The sequence below is a fragment of the Panicum virgatum genome, chromosome 3K, assembly GCF_016808335.1.
Source record: "Panicum virgatum strain AP13 chromosome 3K, P.virgatum_v5, whole genome shotgun sequence".
Classification (NCBI taxonomy): Eukaryota; Viridiplantae; Streptophyta; class Magnoliopsida; order Poales; family Poaceae; genus Panicum; species Panicum virgatum.
The window spans coordinates 29,621,167-29,639,780 of record NC_053138.1 but is presented as its reverse complement, the minus strand read 5'-3'; positions in this window follow the sequence as shown (position 1 = coordinate 29,639,780).

The following is an 18,614-nucleotide window of genomic DNA, read 5'->3' as shown; positions in this document are numbered from 1 at the left end:
AAAATGTTAAATATATATCAATGCTTTATCCATTCATTACATCATGGAATAGAATTGTTATAACTTACAGAATAATTACACTACCTTGAAAACTAAATATTAATCACTCTAGGCTTTCTTTATTCCATCGAGGACACTGTTTTAAGGAGCCTGAGTAAACATAGTGAACAATTCCGATAATTATTTCAGAGATCTCTACATACTGGCACAAGTTTTCTGGAGAATAACCTTCGATTGACAACAAAACACTAACTGATTGCACACCTTTTATTGCATAAATCACATAATATATAATATTTATATTTACAAGATTAAAATTACAAGATCAAAGAACGAGCTTTGAAACCCAAAAAAACAAATAACAGGTCTTACAAAAGGAAGAAGCACAAAAGAGCAAGAAACTACAGAAAAACTACAAAAACAAATAGTTTTGGCCTCTAGCATCCCTCCAGCCCAGAGCATGAACACACAATAACCGTAGCTCCAGGAAAGTGTGTAACGAACATGGCACCATTTATGCCATTTCGAGTGATTTTGGTGATCGAATGACAACACAACACTTGGACTAATATGATTGTTAAGATGACCATTCTCAGGTTTTTAGGTTCAAGTGATGACAAAGAGAAAGAAAAGATAGGCGTAGCAAGGCCCGTAGGCCCTGAAAGCTCTTCGGATCAGGAGCACCGGAAGAACTGATGCCTAAGCATCGGTGCATCCGACGCTTGTCGGAAGAACCGACGCCTTGATGTTTGGTGCAGGAGGAAATCGAAGCCAAGTCAGCCTATAGGCACCGGTTGAACCGACGGTTCAAAAAGGGGCATCGGTGCATTGGGCGTCCTATGTTCCAGAGACGATGTCAAGAGCCCAGGAGAAGATTCTTCAGCACCGGTTGAACCGGTGACGCATCGGTGCATACCATCGGTGTAATGACGTCAGCGCCTAGGAGAAGATCCTTAAGCACCGGATGAACCGGTGATGCATCGGTACAAAGTATCGGTTCAACCGGTGGTCACTGTGTCAGCTGACAGAAGCTCAACGGCTACTTCGGGTTATGAGTGACCGGATGAACCGACGCTACCCCTGCCAGAGGCATCGGTTCTTCCGGTGATACACAGATTTTCTGCTGACCGTTGGAGCAACGGCTACAAGACTTGGTGGCCTATATATATGCCTCACCCCGGCCATTTGAAGATTGCTGGAGTCCCAAGACACCTCATACACATCCAAGAACACCTCCAAGCCATACAAGAGCTCATTGATCATATCCTTAGCTTTTAGCACTAGCTTTGTAAAGTGTGAGTGCTAGATTAGCTCTTAGTGAGTGTGATTGCAAGGCCTTGAGTCTTTGTGCTGTAGTTCCCTAGTGAACCAAAACAAGAGCTTGGTGCGCCGGCACCTTGGAGCGTGAAGTTCGCCGGCAACGTCATCGACCCTCCGACTTGGTGTGGAGCGGCGATGACATCTTTGTACGGGGGACATGGAGACCCCCATCCTTTGTGGAGAAGCTCCTTAGTGGAACCCGGGGCCAAGGTGACCGTAATTGTGTTCACGGAAGAGACTTGGTGGCCGAGTAGCAATACTCTTAGTGAGTGCTACAACAACGTGGATGTAGATGTGCCTTTGTGGCTAACCGAACCACACGATAAACACCCGCGTCAAGAGTTTGCTATCTCCTATCCCGCTCTTTAAGCTTCCGTATTTCATACTAGCAATTTGTGTGTCTTTACTTTCATAGAATAGTTTCTTGATAGGAAAGGCTATAGGTTGCTAAACTCTTTTGGGATAGGGGTTTTACACTAGAACAACCTAGTTGCACATCTAGATAGCATGTTTTAGTTTAAGTTTTGTGCAAACTAGTTGGAGCCTTAGGTCTAAGTTTTTATTAGTGCCTAATTCACCCCCTCCCCCTCTTAGGCTAGAGCACCCGATCACTTTCAAAGTGAACAATAATTGTGTTGGTTTGAAACAACATGAATGGTTTGATGAGAATTGGGATAATAATCTTGTTGGTTATTAGAAATGTATTTAGTAGAAGAGATGAAAACTATTTTTATCTGTCCAACCATGCTGCAATGCCAGACAAAAATCGATGTAGTAATTATTCCACTTTATGTACAGACATGATTACAGGAGGGCATGAACAAAAATAAAAAAAACATGATTTTCGTTTTACCTCCATACCGCTGCAACCGCAGGTGAACACACATGAATATCGTCTGATGAAGGCGTCCATAGCAGTGGTAATGTACCCAACTCCTAGAGCATTGGACATGATGATTTAGCTTCTATTGAAGTAAATAACCAGGGTACACACCACTTCAAATTTGCGACAGAAAAGATCATGAAAATCCATTCACATGGGCATCCCTCCTAAATGCCTGGTAGGTCATGGTGGGCTGCTACTTCTTCATCATCCCAGCGCTAGCGCTTGTTCACAATCTCCGATGATCCGCTAAGCACCATCATTCTGTCAAATGGCAGTTTATATGATAAGCCAAATCCACCAAAGAATACGGTTTTGACCACAGGCCTGTACCATGAATGAATCACACATTTCTCTAGACAGTTAGCAGTATACATACCCTTGCACGGCGTTGTCCTCCTTCCATTGCTGTATGGTGGTCTCGACAGTGACGCCACAACATGTGGAGCTGTGTGCGCATAGATATCTTCAGAACATTCGTATAATGACAATATTTCTGAAGACTCATTTGATAACTTTGAATATTTAGCCCTCGGTGAAAATAAGATCAAGATGAGATCCAGACATGATCAAAAACCAAAGAGGAACTATAATATTCTCAAGTGCATTTGCCTCAGATAAATACTAAATTCAGAACCACCTATAGCACTATAATCTAGGAGCACCTACACGCTCAAAAGATACACGCCCCTTGAACATTCTGCCACACTGTCTCTGCTTTAGGGGTTTTCGGATGGGCAACGGGGCTTCAGGAGCACCTATATGCACTATACATGATGTCCTTAAAAGGCAGGATTGCATGCTATTAGCACATCAGGGTAAAATTCTTGACATAATATGGACTGTTAGGGAAAAATCATGACTCATGATTCTACTCAGAACTGATTTCACATGCATTTCAGAGTAGAACAATTTAAAGGCACTTGAATGAACAATCTGGACCAGTGAAGTACTAGAGATGTAGCATTACTGATTAATGAAAGTGTGATTGAATGTTAGAACAGATTTGTACAGATTTCTCGCTAATGGAGGGATTGGTCACCTTATTCCCTCCCTGTTCTCTCCAATTAATGTTGTCATTGAGATAGAATGTTCAGCTAGAAGAACTATGTGACCTCCCATCGCTAATAACAAGAAGCCCCTACGTGACCTCGTTAGAAAAATCTGGACACTGCATTGATCATGACGCAATACCGAATCTCACATGCAAATAACACATCTACTGACCTTTGTGACTGATCTAGAGGACCAGTTTCTAGGTGGAGGTAACAGCGGTGCCAGCTCAGAATGAATCGCAGTAATTTGACGGCGGCAGGAAATCAATGTTTTAGGAGGCAATCCAGCGTAGCAGTACTGCCACGGCGATGGTGCGACGCCCTGGCCTATCCGGTTGGCCGACCCCGCACCCAATTCCTGGCCGTCGTTCAAGGGACACAACATGAACAATTGTTCAGATTTGCAAAACCAAGCCAATCGCGATGGATTTTGTTGCAAATAGGCAAAACGGAAAGAGGAGATGATGAAGAGCTCACTTGTGATCGTGGGATGTTGCAAGGATGAGTGCCGTCGATGTCCTCGCGGCCTGATCTCGATCTTGCGTCGGGCGGAACGGCACCCCGGCGGCGGCCCTTGCACCTGCGGCACTCGCGAGGGGGAGGCTGGCGTTCCATCTCGAGAGGGAGGGCTCAGGGAGGCCGGCGTCATGGGAAGGGCGGAGTGAAGGGGAGGGCGATGTGGCGTAGCGTGGAGGAGAAAGTTCGGTCGGGAGAGAGGAAGCTGCGGGGGAGGCGCGGTCGAGGAACAACCTGGATGATGGACTGCGGGTTGGGGGAGAGGCGGCCCGCGAGGGCGGGCCGCGGGTTGGGGGAGAGAGGCACGTCGGACCTTCATCAGCGGCGTGACGGCCCGTGGAGGAGGGATGCGCGAGCGACGGCGCCAGGAGAGAGGCGCGAGCAGAGGCGATGGCGGCGGAGGTGGTGGTGTGTCATGTTGGGGGTGAGGGGGAACTGCGCTGCTCGCGAGTGGGTAAGACGTGGGGCGACGCGCGGGAAAGGGAGGCAGAGCCGCGTAGCGCAGGCAGACGCATGGGGGCGGCGGACGCACGCTGTGAGTCGACAGAACATCGTGCTTTTTAGGTAGTAGGAAATAGGAGAGAGTAGGAGAAGAGGACCTGGACACTCTCTTGACATTTTGCCTTTTCGAACGCCCAACTGTTTCGCATTTTAGAAGTTTTAAGGAGCGACTCCACAGCAATCGAGTAAAATTTGCTACCGACATCGATCGATTTTCAGACCAATAGAATGAAGTCATATTGCAGTACCGGTTAACGAAAATTGAGTGACGACAATCCAAAAATCAATCCATTTCCCATCAAACAGGCTAGAGGAAAAGTTGACTGGAAATATGAAAGTGTATCGACCAAATAAAGATAGCACTTGCTGAGGCTCATGGCCCAATTAGAGGAAATTTAAAGATTTGCCACTGTTACGAGTGGTCGTGGTCCAGTTGCCACTCTTAGAATGCGCCTAACAAATTTGCTATAGAGAAAATGGGGGGCTAATTTTTGCCACTTTTGCACTCGTGGCAGTCCAGATCACCTAGCCAGCGTGGATTCTCACGGAAATGACCGTGCTACCCCTCCCTTGGATCCCCTCTACCCCTCGGCCGGGCCCGCTCGTCAGTTCCATCCCCTTCCCGCTCACTCCCTCTCTTCTCCCCCGCCCGCGGCAGGCTTCTCCAGCGAATCCTGGCCCTCCTGCCTATGCTCGGAACCGGCCTCCGCCTCCGCCCAGAGCTGTTGTTGTCGCCGCGCCGCCGCCGTCCAGATCTGCTACTGTCGCAGGCACTGGTGCCAGCCCGAGCTGCTGCTGCCCCGGGCGCCGCCGCCGCCACCGCCGCTCGGAGCTACAGTCCAGTCGAGGCGAGATCCACGAGCTCTAGGCGCGTCGGTGGTGGAGAAGGACGGCCTCGCCGTGTGCCGTGCCGGCCTTTCCTCACCGTCGGGCGAGGGAGGTGGGAGAGAGTGGGAGCGGGAGGCAGGCCCCCCCTGCCGCTGCTCCTCCCCGTGCTGGCCGCCAGGCTCGGGGGAGCCGCGGCGAGGGAGCAGGCGTGAGGGTAGCGCCAATGCGTCCGCCGGAGATGGGAGAGAGAGTGGGCGGGAGGAGAAGAGAGGGAGTGAGCAGGGAGGGGATGAAACTGACGAGCAGGCCAGGCCGAGGTGGTAAAGGGAATTCAACGAAGGGGCAGCATGGCTATTTCCTGTGAGAATCCACGCTGGCAAGGTGATCTGGACTGCCACGAGTGCAAAAGTGGCAAAAAATAGACCCCCATTTCCTCTCAGATGGCAAATTTGTTAGGCGCATTCTAAGAGTGGCAACTGGACCATGGCCACTTGTAACAGTGGCAAATCTTTAAATTTCCTGAGAGAGAGGTCGCGAAGGCCGCGAATGCCTCCGCCGCTTTTGCTGGACTAGGCTAAAACCCTGCAGATCCGCTGCGCGGCCAGTTAATTACGGGCCCGGCTTTTTTCAAACAAAATTCGGGCCCGTTTACTAAGAGAGATGATGGAACCGAACAAATTTTGAATGAGATTGCGAAAATGATTTTTGCTGCAGACGGGTTTGAAAGTTGGAATTGATTTTTTCGATTAGGGTGTGCGGTGTGCCACTAAAATCTGGCAATACAAATAGGTGCAACACAACCGGCATTTCGAGGGCGACCGAAATCCTTTTCGGCACTTGTAATTAGGGATGCAAGTTTCACTTTTTTTGGGTCATTGGGTCAACCCAAATATTGATAAAATGAACTAGAATGACATGCGATATAATTAGTTTGAAAAAGAAAATAAATTAAAATGAGAAACCCAAAAAACAGTAATGGGTTCTCACTTGTGTTCCTACTTGTAATTGTCGGGCAAGACCTAAACTCAGACGATTTCTGCATTCCAAGACACAATCTGGTTATGCTGGCTACTCCATTATTTGGATGGTATCGACGGATTAAAGGAATGGAAAGGGAAATGAGAAAAAAGAGTGGCAACTAGCAAAAGGACAATGAAGATAATAAAACTATAAAAAGGAAGAAGGGAGATGGTATAGGGCCCCACGTGTCAGGTGATTATATCGATGTGGTATAGGGCCCATGCCACGTGAATTTGCCTCTCCGCGTCTCTTCTGGGTCTCTATTCCGATGCCTTCCAGAATTGATCAAAAGAGGTTTTCAGTCTGAGGTGTCGCCGACCTTGTACGCATGACAGAGGAATTAGCGTTTCCTAACCCAAGCCAGAACTATTTATAGCGCAAATGTCGGTACCCTGTAGCAGGGATACCCACTCTTACTGCAGCAAGGCAGGACCTGCGTAGTTATCCGTAACTGCGTGGAAAGGACGGAGTAGCCAGGCCCACGGGTCAGGCTCTTCCCTCACCAGGCCAACGGCCCCGGACCCGTTCCCCGCCTGGGGAAGGGTCCGGAGACGCCTCGTGTCTCTATAAAAGGGAAGCTCCATGTTGACCGCTGGGGCCTCGGACCCCCCGTAAGGGTCCGAGGCCCCCTGCGTCCGCCTGGACCTCTCTTTACCGCGTAGGGGTCCGGAGCTGCCACGTAGCCCGGAGGAACGGGCCCGTGCGCAAGCCTTCCGCTCGAAGACCCGCGCGCCTACCGCATTTAATGCAGATGGACAAGGCGTGCTCTGCCGCCGCCGCACGCGAGACAGCCCTTGTCAGGCCTCGCTTTACACCGCGTATTACCAAGGAGCACAGTGCAGCCGCCTGTGCCGCGGCCGCGCAGAGCACGCCTGCAGCATTAAATGGATACGACAGCACGGCACTTTTCCATCATGCCGCCTACGCCGCAAGCTACACCGTCTGCTTAAGCAACATGGCGGGCGAAGCCACTAGCTACGTCAGGCTCCGTCCCGACAAGACAGCACCAGGACATGATGGACGAAGGGCTCCGGGAGCAGGCAAGGGGATCCAGAGAGAGATCGCCTTTGCCTGCGACGCCATGATATATGAACAGTACGTTATTTTATACTACAACGTTGGACCCACTTGTCGGGGACCCAACAGCTGTGTACGCGCCCCCTTGAGATATAAAAGGGGCGCTCGCTGTGCACAGGCACGGCCAGACAGACTCAAGCTCTCGCAACCTTCTCACTCTCGTGGGAAGGCAATACAACACACAGTGGACGTAGGGTATTACGCTCCGGCGGCCCGAACCACTCTAAATCCTGCTGTGTTCATCGTGTTCTTGAGTGAGATCGATCTAAGACTAGCTTACCCCCGAGTACATACCCTCTGGGTTAGGGCGGGTGCCTTCCGCCACCCGGCTGTGGTTTGCAGCACCACGACATTTGGCGCGCCTGGTAGGGGGACATTTAGCTGGTCGCGTTTCATCTCTTCTTCGTCCCCATGGTTCGCGTGGACGACGCGGAGATGACAGAGGGTGTGGCGTCCTCCACGCCACATGCCTCTCGCGTTCCTGCTCCAGGGGCAACTGTGCCTGTGGAGCAGCCACCGTTGGCGGCGGCGCGCGCCGCTCGCCGGCAAGAGTCAGGGCGCCCATCAAGGGCCCCCTCACAGGCTGCGAGCGGCGGAGCGCTGGCAGCGGCTAGGGAGTTGCTTCGCAACCCCCCGGCTGAAGCAGCTTCGCCAGACGCCCTGAAGCAGTGGCGTGACGACGTTGACCGTCTTATCCACCTGGCTCAGGCCTCCCCCAGTTCAGCAAGGACTGGGCAACGACCTCCGCCTGGCAACGCAGTGGTGCCTTACCACCAGCGTCAGGGCGGTGCATCGGCGTCCGTGCGCTCCCCTACCGTGAGGGGTGCACGAACAGAAGACCTGCGGGCGGAGCTCAACCGCCGGCGCGCGGGAGAGGATGCCCGCATCTCCGTCGAGAGGGCGCGAGAGCGCCGTCTCAACATTGAGGGTCGCAACCTCAATGTTGATCTGGACGCGGTGGCACCCAGGCCTCCGGTGAACGCCCGGATACAGTCAGGCGCACCGATGGCTGGGGTGGGCTGTGCCGCACTCGCGGAGCACCTCCGCGCCGTGGCGTGGCCACCCAAGTTCCGCCCACACCTGCCGGAAAAGTACGACGGTGCTAGTAACCCGTCGGAATTCCTGCAGGTGTACGTTACCGCCATCACAGCGGCTGGTGGTAACGGCGCCGTCATGGCAAGCTACTTTCATGTAGCCTTGTCCGGGCCAGCCCGGACCTGACTCATGAACCTCACACCTGGGACGATCCAGTCCTGGGAAGAGCTCTGCGCAAGGTTCACAGCGAACTTCGCCAGTGCATACCAGCAGCATGGTGTGGAGGCACACCTTCACGCCGTGAGGCAAAAACCCGGGGAAACGCTTCGGGCCTTCATCTCGCGCTTCACCAAGGTACGGGGTACCATCCCTCGTATCTCAGATGCATCTATTATCACTGCTTTCCGCCAGAGGGTACGTGATGAGAAGATGCTCGAGAAGCTGGCGACGCACGAGGTGGAAAGCGTCACTACGCTTTTCTCCCTGGCAGACAAGTGTGCCAGGGCCGTTGAGGGCCGTGCATGGCACTCAGCCCCCCAAGACGGAGACACCAAGGCTGGTGGCTCCAGTGCTACCGCTCAGGGCGGTGGCAAGAAGAAGAAGAACAAGAACCGGGGTCGCGGGGTGCCACATTCTGGCGGACCAGTCGTTGCAGCAGCAGCGCCAGCGGCGGCGCCGGCTGCGGCGGCAGCGGCTGGGGGCCAGAACGCACATGGTAAACGCCCTCGCCCGCAAGGTGGAAGCGGAGGTTCATGCCCAGTGCATCCCACCGCTCGCCACAGCGCCGCTGACTGCCGCGAAATCCAAAAGCTCGTGAAGCGGGTCAGTGGGCGGCGTGAGCAGTACTCTAAGGACGGTTCACCCCCTCCTCGCCAACGGGCCGGCAAGGAGAAGGCCTCCGACGGCGGGGCCGCGGCCGGGGAGAAGGAGCTGGGGTACCAATCCCCCGCTCGAGAGCTGAAGGGCGTCTATCACGACGATGACTCTGATTCCGACAACGGCGACCGCCGCAAGAAGCTGTACGTAATGTATGGCGGAAGCTGGGAGCTTGTCTCCCGGCAGGACGTGAAGACCCTTCGCCGGGAGGTCCTTTCGGTGAAGCCGGGGGTCCCGAAGGCGGCGCCACACCAGAGGTGGATGAACACCACCATCTCTTTCGGGCCATCCGACTGCCCGGATAATATGGCCGGAGCTGGTGTGCTACCTTTAGTAACTGCTCCTGTCATATCCAACGGGAGGCTCTACCACGTGCTGATTGACGGTGGGGCTGGCCTCAACGTCATCAGTTATGTAGCGTTCAAGCAGCTGCAGATCCCGGAGTCCAAGCTGACTCCCTCTCGCCCATTCTCCGGAGTGGGCCCACACCCGGTGTTCCCTCTGGGGAGCATCACATTGCCGGTCACGTTCGGGACCGAGGAGAACTTCCGCACAGAGAGCGTCATGTTCGATGTTGCGGAGGTGAACCTTCCGTTCAACGCCATCATTGGCCGACCGGCACTCTACCGCTTCATGGCCATTGCCCATTATGGGTATTTGGTCTTGAAGATGCCTTCCCCTGCCGGAGTCCTCACCGTGCAGGGCGACCGCACCGCTGCCGTCGCTGCAGTTGAGAGGCTGCACGTTCCGAGGAGGATCCGTCCACCTCGCAACCCAAGGCACCTGCAAAGGCTCCCAAGGTCCAACCGTCCGATCCGGACCATGTTCCCGTGAAGACGGTGCAGATTGGAGCAGACTCCACCAGGACCACCCGCATCGCGGGGAACCTGGAGGAGAAATAGGAAGACGCGCTCATCGCTTTCCTCCGGGCAAATGTCGACGTGTTCGCCTGGGAACCGTCACAGATGCCCGGGATCCCCAGGGAAGTGATCGAGCACAATCTGAGGATCTACCCCGATGCCACGCCGGTGCGCCAAAAGCCTCGGAAGCAGTCCGTGGAGCGGCAGAACTTCATCCGCGAAGAAGTCCGCAAGCTCCTACACGCCGGCTTCATCGAGGAGGTCTACCACCCCGAGTGGTTGGCCAACCCGGTCGTCGTCCCAAAGGCCAACGGGAAGCTTCGAATGTGCATCGACTATACCAACCTCAACAAGGCATGTCCAAGAGACCCTTATCCTCTTCCGCGTATCGATCAGATCGTGGACTCCACCTCCGGGTCGACCTTTTGTCTTTTCTAGATGCATACTCTGGTTTCCACCAGATTCAGATGTCTAGAGAGGATAGGAAGCATACTGTCTTTGTAACAGTAGATGGGCTTTATTGCTACATTGTCATGCCGTATGGTCTAAGGAATGCGTTACCCACGTTTGTACGAGCTATGAACAAAACCTTCTGTAATCTAATTAGAGATATTGTTGAGGTTTATGTCGATGACATTGTGGTCAAGACTAAGGTAGGGTCAACACTCGTGGAGGACCTGTCCCTCGTCTTCGACCGTCTTCGCGCCACGCACACGAAGCTGAACCCAGAGAAGTGCATCTTCGGCGTCTCAACGGGGAAGCTGCTGGGTTTCCTGGTCTCACATCGAGGCATCGAGGCAAACCCAGCCAAGATCAAGGCAATCGAAGCAATGAGGCCTCCTGGCCGCATCAAGGACGTCCAGAAGCTTACTGGATCTCTCGCTGCTCTTAGCCGCTTCATATCGAGGCTGGCCGAGAGGGCCCTTCCCTTTTTCAAGCTATTGAGGAGGTCCGGTCCATTTTCTTGGACCGAAGAGGCTGAACAGGCCTTCCAGGAGCTGAAGCAGCACCTCACTTCGCTGCCAGTATTGGTGGCTCTGGAACCCGGTGAGCCGTTGTTTCTGTATCTTGCTGCGTCCGCGGAGGCGGTCAGCATGGTGCTGGTCGCCGAAAGGATGGAGCAAACTCGCCAGGGGAACACAAAGGTCCTCCCGGCCAAGGATGGTGAGCCGGACCCCGGACACGGGGGCCCGTCAGCCTCACCCCAGCTTGAAGGTCCGGACCCCGCACAAGCGGGTCCGGGGGAGCCTCGTCCCGGTGGGAACCCAGAACCGCTGGGGGCCCAAGGGCCTGATGTGGTGGACAAGGGCGAGCCGGACCCGGTAACTAGGGTCCGCACCGTCCAAAAGCCAGTCTACTACGTCAGCGAAGTCCTCCACGAGGCAAAGGCCAGGTATCTTGAGACGCATAAGCTTATCTATGCAATACTTATTGCGTCCAGGAAACTGCGCCACTACTTTCAAGCACACCGAGTTGTTGTAGTGACCTCTTACCTGTTAAGAGCGATCCTGCACAACTCCAACGCCACAGGCAATATCGCCAAGTGGGCAGCAGAGCTGGCAGAGTTCCAACTGGACTTCCAGCCACGACATGCAATCAAGAGCCAGATCCTGGCTGATTTCATAGCGGAGTGGACTCCTTCCCCAAGCGATTCTGGGGGTCCGGTCGTCAACACTGGACCCCTGGAGCCGGGAATCAGGGCACCAGTTTTTACCGAGCCCCACTGGACACTCTTTTCTTCAACGGGTCCGCCCGTGAGAAGTGGGCCGGAGCTGGTGTGGTTCTCATCGACCCAAACAGAGATCAGCTGAAGTACATGGTGCATCTTGAGTTCAAGGCCACCAACAACATGGCGGAGTACGAAGCTCTGATCTTTGGCCTGATGCAAGCCCTGTCACTGGGGGTCCAGCAGCTCCTGGTGAAGGGGGACTCGCAGCTAATCATCAAGCAAGTCCGAGGGGATTGCAACTGCAACAATCCCCAGCTCGCGGCATACCTCATACACGTGAGGAAGCTCGAGAAGGACTTCGACGCCTTGGAACTGCAACACGTTCCCCGTGAACTCAACTCAGCAGCAGATGATCTCTCCGCAAGAGCATCTACCTGGGCACCCGTGCCCGAGGGTGTCTTCGAAAGGAGGCTGCTGAGACCTACCGCCCAGCCCGCCGAACTGGGTGAAGGGGATCAAGCTAGCACCTCGAAGCTAGTGGCCCCGGCTGCATTCCACATATGGTGCCCGACCTGGGCTGTGTGCTCTGTTGAGGAACCTGGTGACCTCACAGAGCCACCCCCACCTACTCTGGGAGCTCCCGATGCATGGATCGCCGAGATCCGGGACTACCTGAAAGATAACATCCTCCCTGATGACGATGTGTCCGCTGAGCGCATAGTCCGATTGGCTAAACGCTACGCGGTGGTAGAAGGGGATCTCTACCGCCGTGGCGCCAACGGTGTCCTCATGCAGTGCATTTCCCAGGGAGAGGGCCGCGAATTGCTCGCGGAGATCCATGGACGCGAGTGCGGAAGTCATTCCTCCTCTCGCACGCTTGTTGGCAAGGCCTTCCGGCATGGCTTCTACTGGCCAACAGCACTCCAGGATGCGGCTGAGCTGGTAAGGTCCTGCAAAGCATGCCAATTCCATGCAAAGCAAATACACACCCCGGCTCAGGCTCTGCAGATGATTCCGCCCTCATGGCCATTCGCTGTGTGGGGTGTGGATATCCTGGGGCCTTTCCCCTGAGCGGTCGGCGGGTACCGGTTCCTCTATGTCGCCATCGACAAGTTCACCAAGTGGCCGGAAGTTACCCCTGTGGTGAATATCACTAAGAAATCAGCAGTCGCATTCCTCAGGTCCATTGTGTGCAGATTTGGCATCCCAAACCGTATTATCGCGGACAACGGGACCCAATTCAAAAGCAGACTCTTCCAAGAGTACTGTGAGGACATCGGCATCCAGCTATGCTTTGCGTCCGTAGCACATCCCTGCAGCAATGGACAGGTTGAGAGAGCAAATGCAGAGATCCTCAGGGGACTCAAGACCCGCACCTACAACTGCTTAAAGAAGCATGGTGCCAAGTGGGTTGACGAGCTCCCGTGCGTACTATGGGGCAACCGGACCACACCCAGCCGAGCCACCGGGGAGACTCCGTTCTTCCTGGTCTACGGGGCTGAAGCATGCCTTCCCCCAGAAATTCACTTGGGCTCACCACGGGTCCAGGCCTTTGACGAATCCATGCAGGAGCAGCTGCGGTGCGACGACGTGGACTTCGTTGACGAGCGAAGGTGGCGAGCAGCAATCCGAAATGCACGCTACAACCAGGCGCTCCGGCACTATCATCAACGGTTCGTGCACAGTAGGGAGCTCCGGGCTGGCGACCTCGTCCTCAGACGGATCATGAGCCGAGCAGGGCTCCACAAACTTTCCCCCAGCTGGGAGGGGCCCTTCAGGGTTACAGAGGTATGCCGGCCCGGATGCGTTCGCCTCGCTACAGAAGATGGAGTGCCGCTGACAAACCCATGGAACATAGAGCATCTGCGTAAGTTTTACACCTAGCCAGAGCAGGGAAACAAACTTTTCCTTTGTAATAAGATAGAGTTAGCGTGCGGCCCAGAGCGGTTGGGGGCCACCCTCGTAAACCCGACCTCTGGCATCCATCGCACCGTCGGCTAACGCACGGCTCAGAGCGGTAGAGGTCCGACCTCGTAAACCCGGCCTCTGGCATCCATCGCGCAAGCCATGTACATCGAGATTGCAAAGGAAAGATTTTCTCCTAGTTCTGTCTTTGTGTCAAGGTTAAATTACGCATTTCGATTCTCAGAATTTTCGCTTTTCGAACCCCCGCGGGACCTCTACTCTTGTTGCTGCAACTAAGATCTGCATTGAGCTGCTGGACTGCCGTACAGATCCGGGCCCTCTTGCTGCTGGAGAGGGGTCCGGACCCCTAGGGACCTACTCTGGGGAGCGGGTACTTGTTTCCTGGGGTGGTTCGGAGCCTAGTGTAGCCGCTTAGCTGGTTCCGTACCCAAAAGCCTACACACTCCACCACCCTGTAACGAGTACTCTAGTACCTGGAGCCGGGTAATTGGGGGCCCGAACCTCGTTCCAGCTCAAGAGTTGGCTTCCTAAGTCCAACACGGCATGTCCAGCTCTATATCTCAAAGGATCGAGTACAGCAAGGTGACCTCACCCACTACTGCGAAGGGTCTGGGACGATGAAGCCAGGTCCGGAAAGATCGTGCTGTTTCCTGGAACGGTCCGGAGCCCAGTGTAGCGCCTTAGCCTGGTTCCGTACCCTAAGCCTACACACTCCACTATTCTGTAACAAGCACTGAGCTACCTGGACCTGCGCATCCAGAGCCCTGGACCTGGTACCAGCCTGGGATTGGTCAGGAATGAGCCCCGCGGGTCTGATACTAATCTATAACTTTGAAATAGTACACATGTTAAGCCCTGGTTGATGGTAGTCAGCCTCAAACCATTGAGCCTACCTACCAGGGGGTCCGGGCATCCACTTCAAAGCTTTCATGTAGGATAAGATCCAGTCTCAATGGTAGACAGACTCATAATAACTGAGTCTATCTCCCAGGGGGGCCCGGGGCATCCGCTTTGCCCCAGGCATCATGAATGGATTCTGCATGCGTCAAACAGCTAAGTTGCTATGCAGCCCTATGCCCAAGGAGGTCCGGAGTATCTTCTATAGCTCACGTGGCAGATAGGTCCAATCAACTGAACCTATCAGCCAGGGGGCCAGGGCGCCGGGGTGCTGCATTCCGCAAATCAACAACAGACAAACAGCTAAGTTGAAAGTTCTTCAATTTCAAAAATTTCAACTAATACAACGTTTGTTACATAATGCAAAAGATACAACCCCCAGCTTAAGGGTCCGCAGGCTCTCGCTTGAAGTAGGCGGCGACGAAGTCAACGACATCCCGCACGCTGTCCCGAGCGGCGGCCTCCGTCTCCGCTACAGGGCCATCGACCACGGGCGCCAGCGAGATGGTCGGGTCGTGGCTCCGGAGGCAGGTTAAGATGTGCTCCGCCACCATCCGGATCAGCTCGCGGCCCTCCAGTTCGAGCTGTCCAGCAAGGACCGGCCCCAGGCGCTGGAGCCTATCCGAAGCAGAATCCAGCACCGGGAGGGCGTCAGCTATCGAGGCTGGCGGTTCCGCCACCTGGATAGGGCTCAGTCCAAGTGGCACCAGTGCCAGGCTCGCTTCGGTCGCCCAGTCAGTGATCCGCTGGGCCTCCACGCGCTGGTCCTCCTGGTGCTTCCGGACCGCCTCCCGGACCGCCTCCTGCACCCGGGTGTCCAGGGCCGCCTTGGCCACCTCCACCTCGCGGGACCTCCCCTCGAGCTCGCGGGACCTCTCCTCGAGCTCGGCCTTCCTCTTCTCCGACCACTCTTTCAGCTTCTTGAGGGAGTCCCGCTGACGCCCAAGTTCCTTCTCTATGCCGGTGGCGTGGGCCTCCCGCTTGGCGAGGGATTTTCGGCCCTCCTCCAGATCCGCCTCGTCGACAGCCAGCTTGCTGGCTCTCTCCTGCAGTTGCTCGCGCCACCCCCTGTAGAGTCGCAGAGAAGACGTCGAGCTCCTGCCTCCGGGCCTCGAGGACCTCGCTGCGAGTCTCCAGCTCGGATTGTTGAGCCGCGAGGTTAGCCTCGAGGTCGGACCGCTGAGCAGCGAAGCCAACAACCTCCAGGGTGAAATCCTGCTCCCGCTGCGCCAGGGATTTCTCTCGGTTTGACACTGCGAACTCTCGGTCAAAAACCTTCCTAAGGTTGGCTCGGTAGGCCTCCTGGTCCACCTTGAGCTTTGACTGGGTTTCCGCAGCACTGGAGGCTTCACCTTCGTGTGCGCTTCCAGGCGGGTGTGCTAGTCGGAGAGGCGCTGGCGCTCGCTCTCCAGAGCAGACCACTCCCGCCGGAAGGCCGCCTCGGCGGAGGAGGTTGCCTCCTCAATCGACCGCCTAACCTGAAACAACACCTGGGGTAGGGGAGTCGCATCCTCCTCTGGGAGTTGGAGCTGCAGGAGCTGCCTGCCAAAGACCACCTCCAACTCCTCTGCAACAGGACCGGAGCTGGAGGTGGGGGCTTCCGCTGCAGCACTTGTCTCCGGTGCCTCCGCTACCGCTGCGTCAGGAGCAGCTGTGCCCTGCTCCGGAGCCTGCTCTGCCGCCGCGACGGGTGCGGCTGTGCCCTGCTCCGGCGCCTGCTCTGCCGCCGCGACGGGTGCGGCTGTGCCCAGCTCCGGCGCCTCCGCTGCTGCTCAGTCGGCCACGGCCATGCCCAGCTTCGGCGCCTCCACCGCCGCTGCGTCGGATGCGGCCGTGCCCAGCTCCGGCGCCTCCACCGCCGCCGCGTCGGGAGCGGCCGTGCCCAGGACCGACGCCTCCGCCGTTGATACGTCGGGTACGGTTGCGCCCAGCACCGGCGCCTCGGCCGCCGCGTCTGGAGCGGCTGCGCCCAGCACGGGCACCTCCGCCGCCGCAGCGTCGGGGGGAGCAGCACCCAGCACCGGCGCTTCCGCCGCCGCCGTGTCGGGAGCGGCTGCGTTCAGCGCCGACGCCTCCGCTATTGCCGCGTCGGGTGCGGCTGCACCCAGCACCGGCGCCCCTGCCGCCGTAGAGTTGTGTGCTGCTGAGTCTGAAAAAGACACGCCTATCAGCATCACGTCACGCACCACGGGGCTAGCACAGGTCGCCGTACCTGAGGGTCCCGCACCTGCTGTCGCCGTCGCTGTCGACGCCGAGGCTGCCGCCGCCTGGGCACCTGCCGATGTGCCAGCGATGGTAGAAGAACCGCTGGGGCGGGGAGCCCTGGTAGCAAAGCAGAAAAGCCATAAAAAAACAAAAAAAAAACAGAGCACCGGCGCAAGGGAGGAGAGCAGGATGACACTAACCCAGAAGTACCGGGTACCCAGCGTCCCCGGAGCCCGGGCCTCTTCTCTTGCGGCTGCTGCTGTTGCTGCTGCTGCCCCTGCGCAATCCGGGCTTGCTCCCGCTGCTGCTGTCCCTGTGGCTGCGGCATGGGCGCAACCCGGGGTCGCACCTGTTGTTGCTGATGCCGCCCGCGTGCCTGCTGCCGCTGCTCTTGCGGCTGCCCCTGCTGCTGCTGCTCTTGCTGCCGGCGGGAGGAATTCCTCGGCGGCGATGGTGGTGGTCCAGTCACGCCAGAGGACCCGTGGCCTGCGCCCTCAGAAGACCTCTGGCACTTCGCGGCGGGCTCCGAGACCAGGGTCCCGTCGGCCCGGAGTAGCCTCCGCCGGCCTGCGTCTCCCGACGACGCACCGGAGCTGCTCTATGCCCGGCTGGAGCCGGCCGCGGCCGCACTGCTAGCCGCGGCCTGCTTCCCCTTCGTGGTGGCGCCGGACCCCGCAGCACTCAGCGTAGCCAGATCCCCGGACATGCCAGGGATCCGGAGCCCACGGTTCGGGTCACCTCCGGTCTGCCGTGGGGCCAGTCCCCCGTCGTCCAGGGATGGCAGGGAAGCCAGCACCGCCACCCTCGCCGGGTCCTCGCAGAGGGCGACTATGCTCTGCGGGAGGATCAGGTTCTCCGGGATGAAGGTGTCTCCCGTCACGTTCCGCACCAGGACCTCCAAGGCCTCCTGGGTCAAGTCGCTTCCCTCCCCGCGGTGGGTCTTGCTGCAATCGTTGAGGCCGGTGAAGCTCCACGCCAGTCGCGGCCGCTGCTTCAGGGGGGCGATCCGGCGCTTCACGAAGTCCCCGAGCACGTGCCACGAGGTGAGGCCGCTCTCCGCCAGCGACCTGATCTTGTCCAGCACGGAGTCGAACTCCGGCTGCAGCGACGGCTTGGCCCTCCAGGATGCTTTGTCGGAGGCGGGCCCCTCGGTCGGCAGGGCAAGGCGCTCGTTGGCTTCGGTGGTGGCGATCACCCAATCCCTGCGCCACTCCTCCCACCTTCCGCCAGCAAGACCGGGAATGTAAGGAGTCGGCAGGTCGCTCCTTATCTGGAAGTAGTATCCCCCCACTTCGTCCTTGCTCCATCCGGACCTCACCAGAATGAAGAAGTAGCGGAAGAGGATGACGCAGGGGCGCACTCCCACGAACATCTCGCATAAGTGCACGAAGATGGACGCCAGGAGGAGGGAGTGGGGCGTCAGATGCTGAAGTTGGAGGCCGAAGTCTTCCAGCAGCAGTAGCAGGAATGAAGAAATCGGCAGTCCCACGCCGGCGGAGATGTGCGAGGTGAATAGCACAAACTCCCCGGAGCGGAGGTTGCCAAGAGGAACCGAGCCTGCTCGAACCCCCCAGCCGGTCTCCTGTGCACTCCACCCGAGTAGGCGGCGCACTGTGTTCAACTCTCCCTCGGTCTGGAAGCGGCGGGGATGAACAAGGGATGCCATTGCTTAGTGGAGGTGAGAGGAAGCCGGCGCAGGGGAGCAAGGGGCAAGGAAAGCTCAAAGGCAAAGGGGCGCAAGGGATGGAAGGAAGAAAGCGAAAGTGGGAAAGAAACCATGGAATGTGGTTCACCCCAATATAAAGCCTGACTCATCCGGCGCGCCCCGGAACCGTCGCTGGAACCCAAGCGACGCCCGCACCTAGGGTTAACCGCCCGGTCCATGGCAAGGGGGGCCAGGCCCACCTGTCAGGGAGAGCGTGTAACCAGCAAAGGTGTGAAAAGGC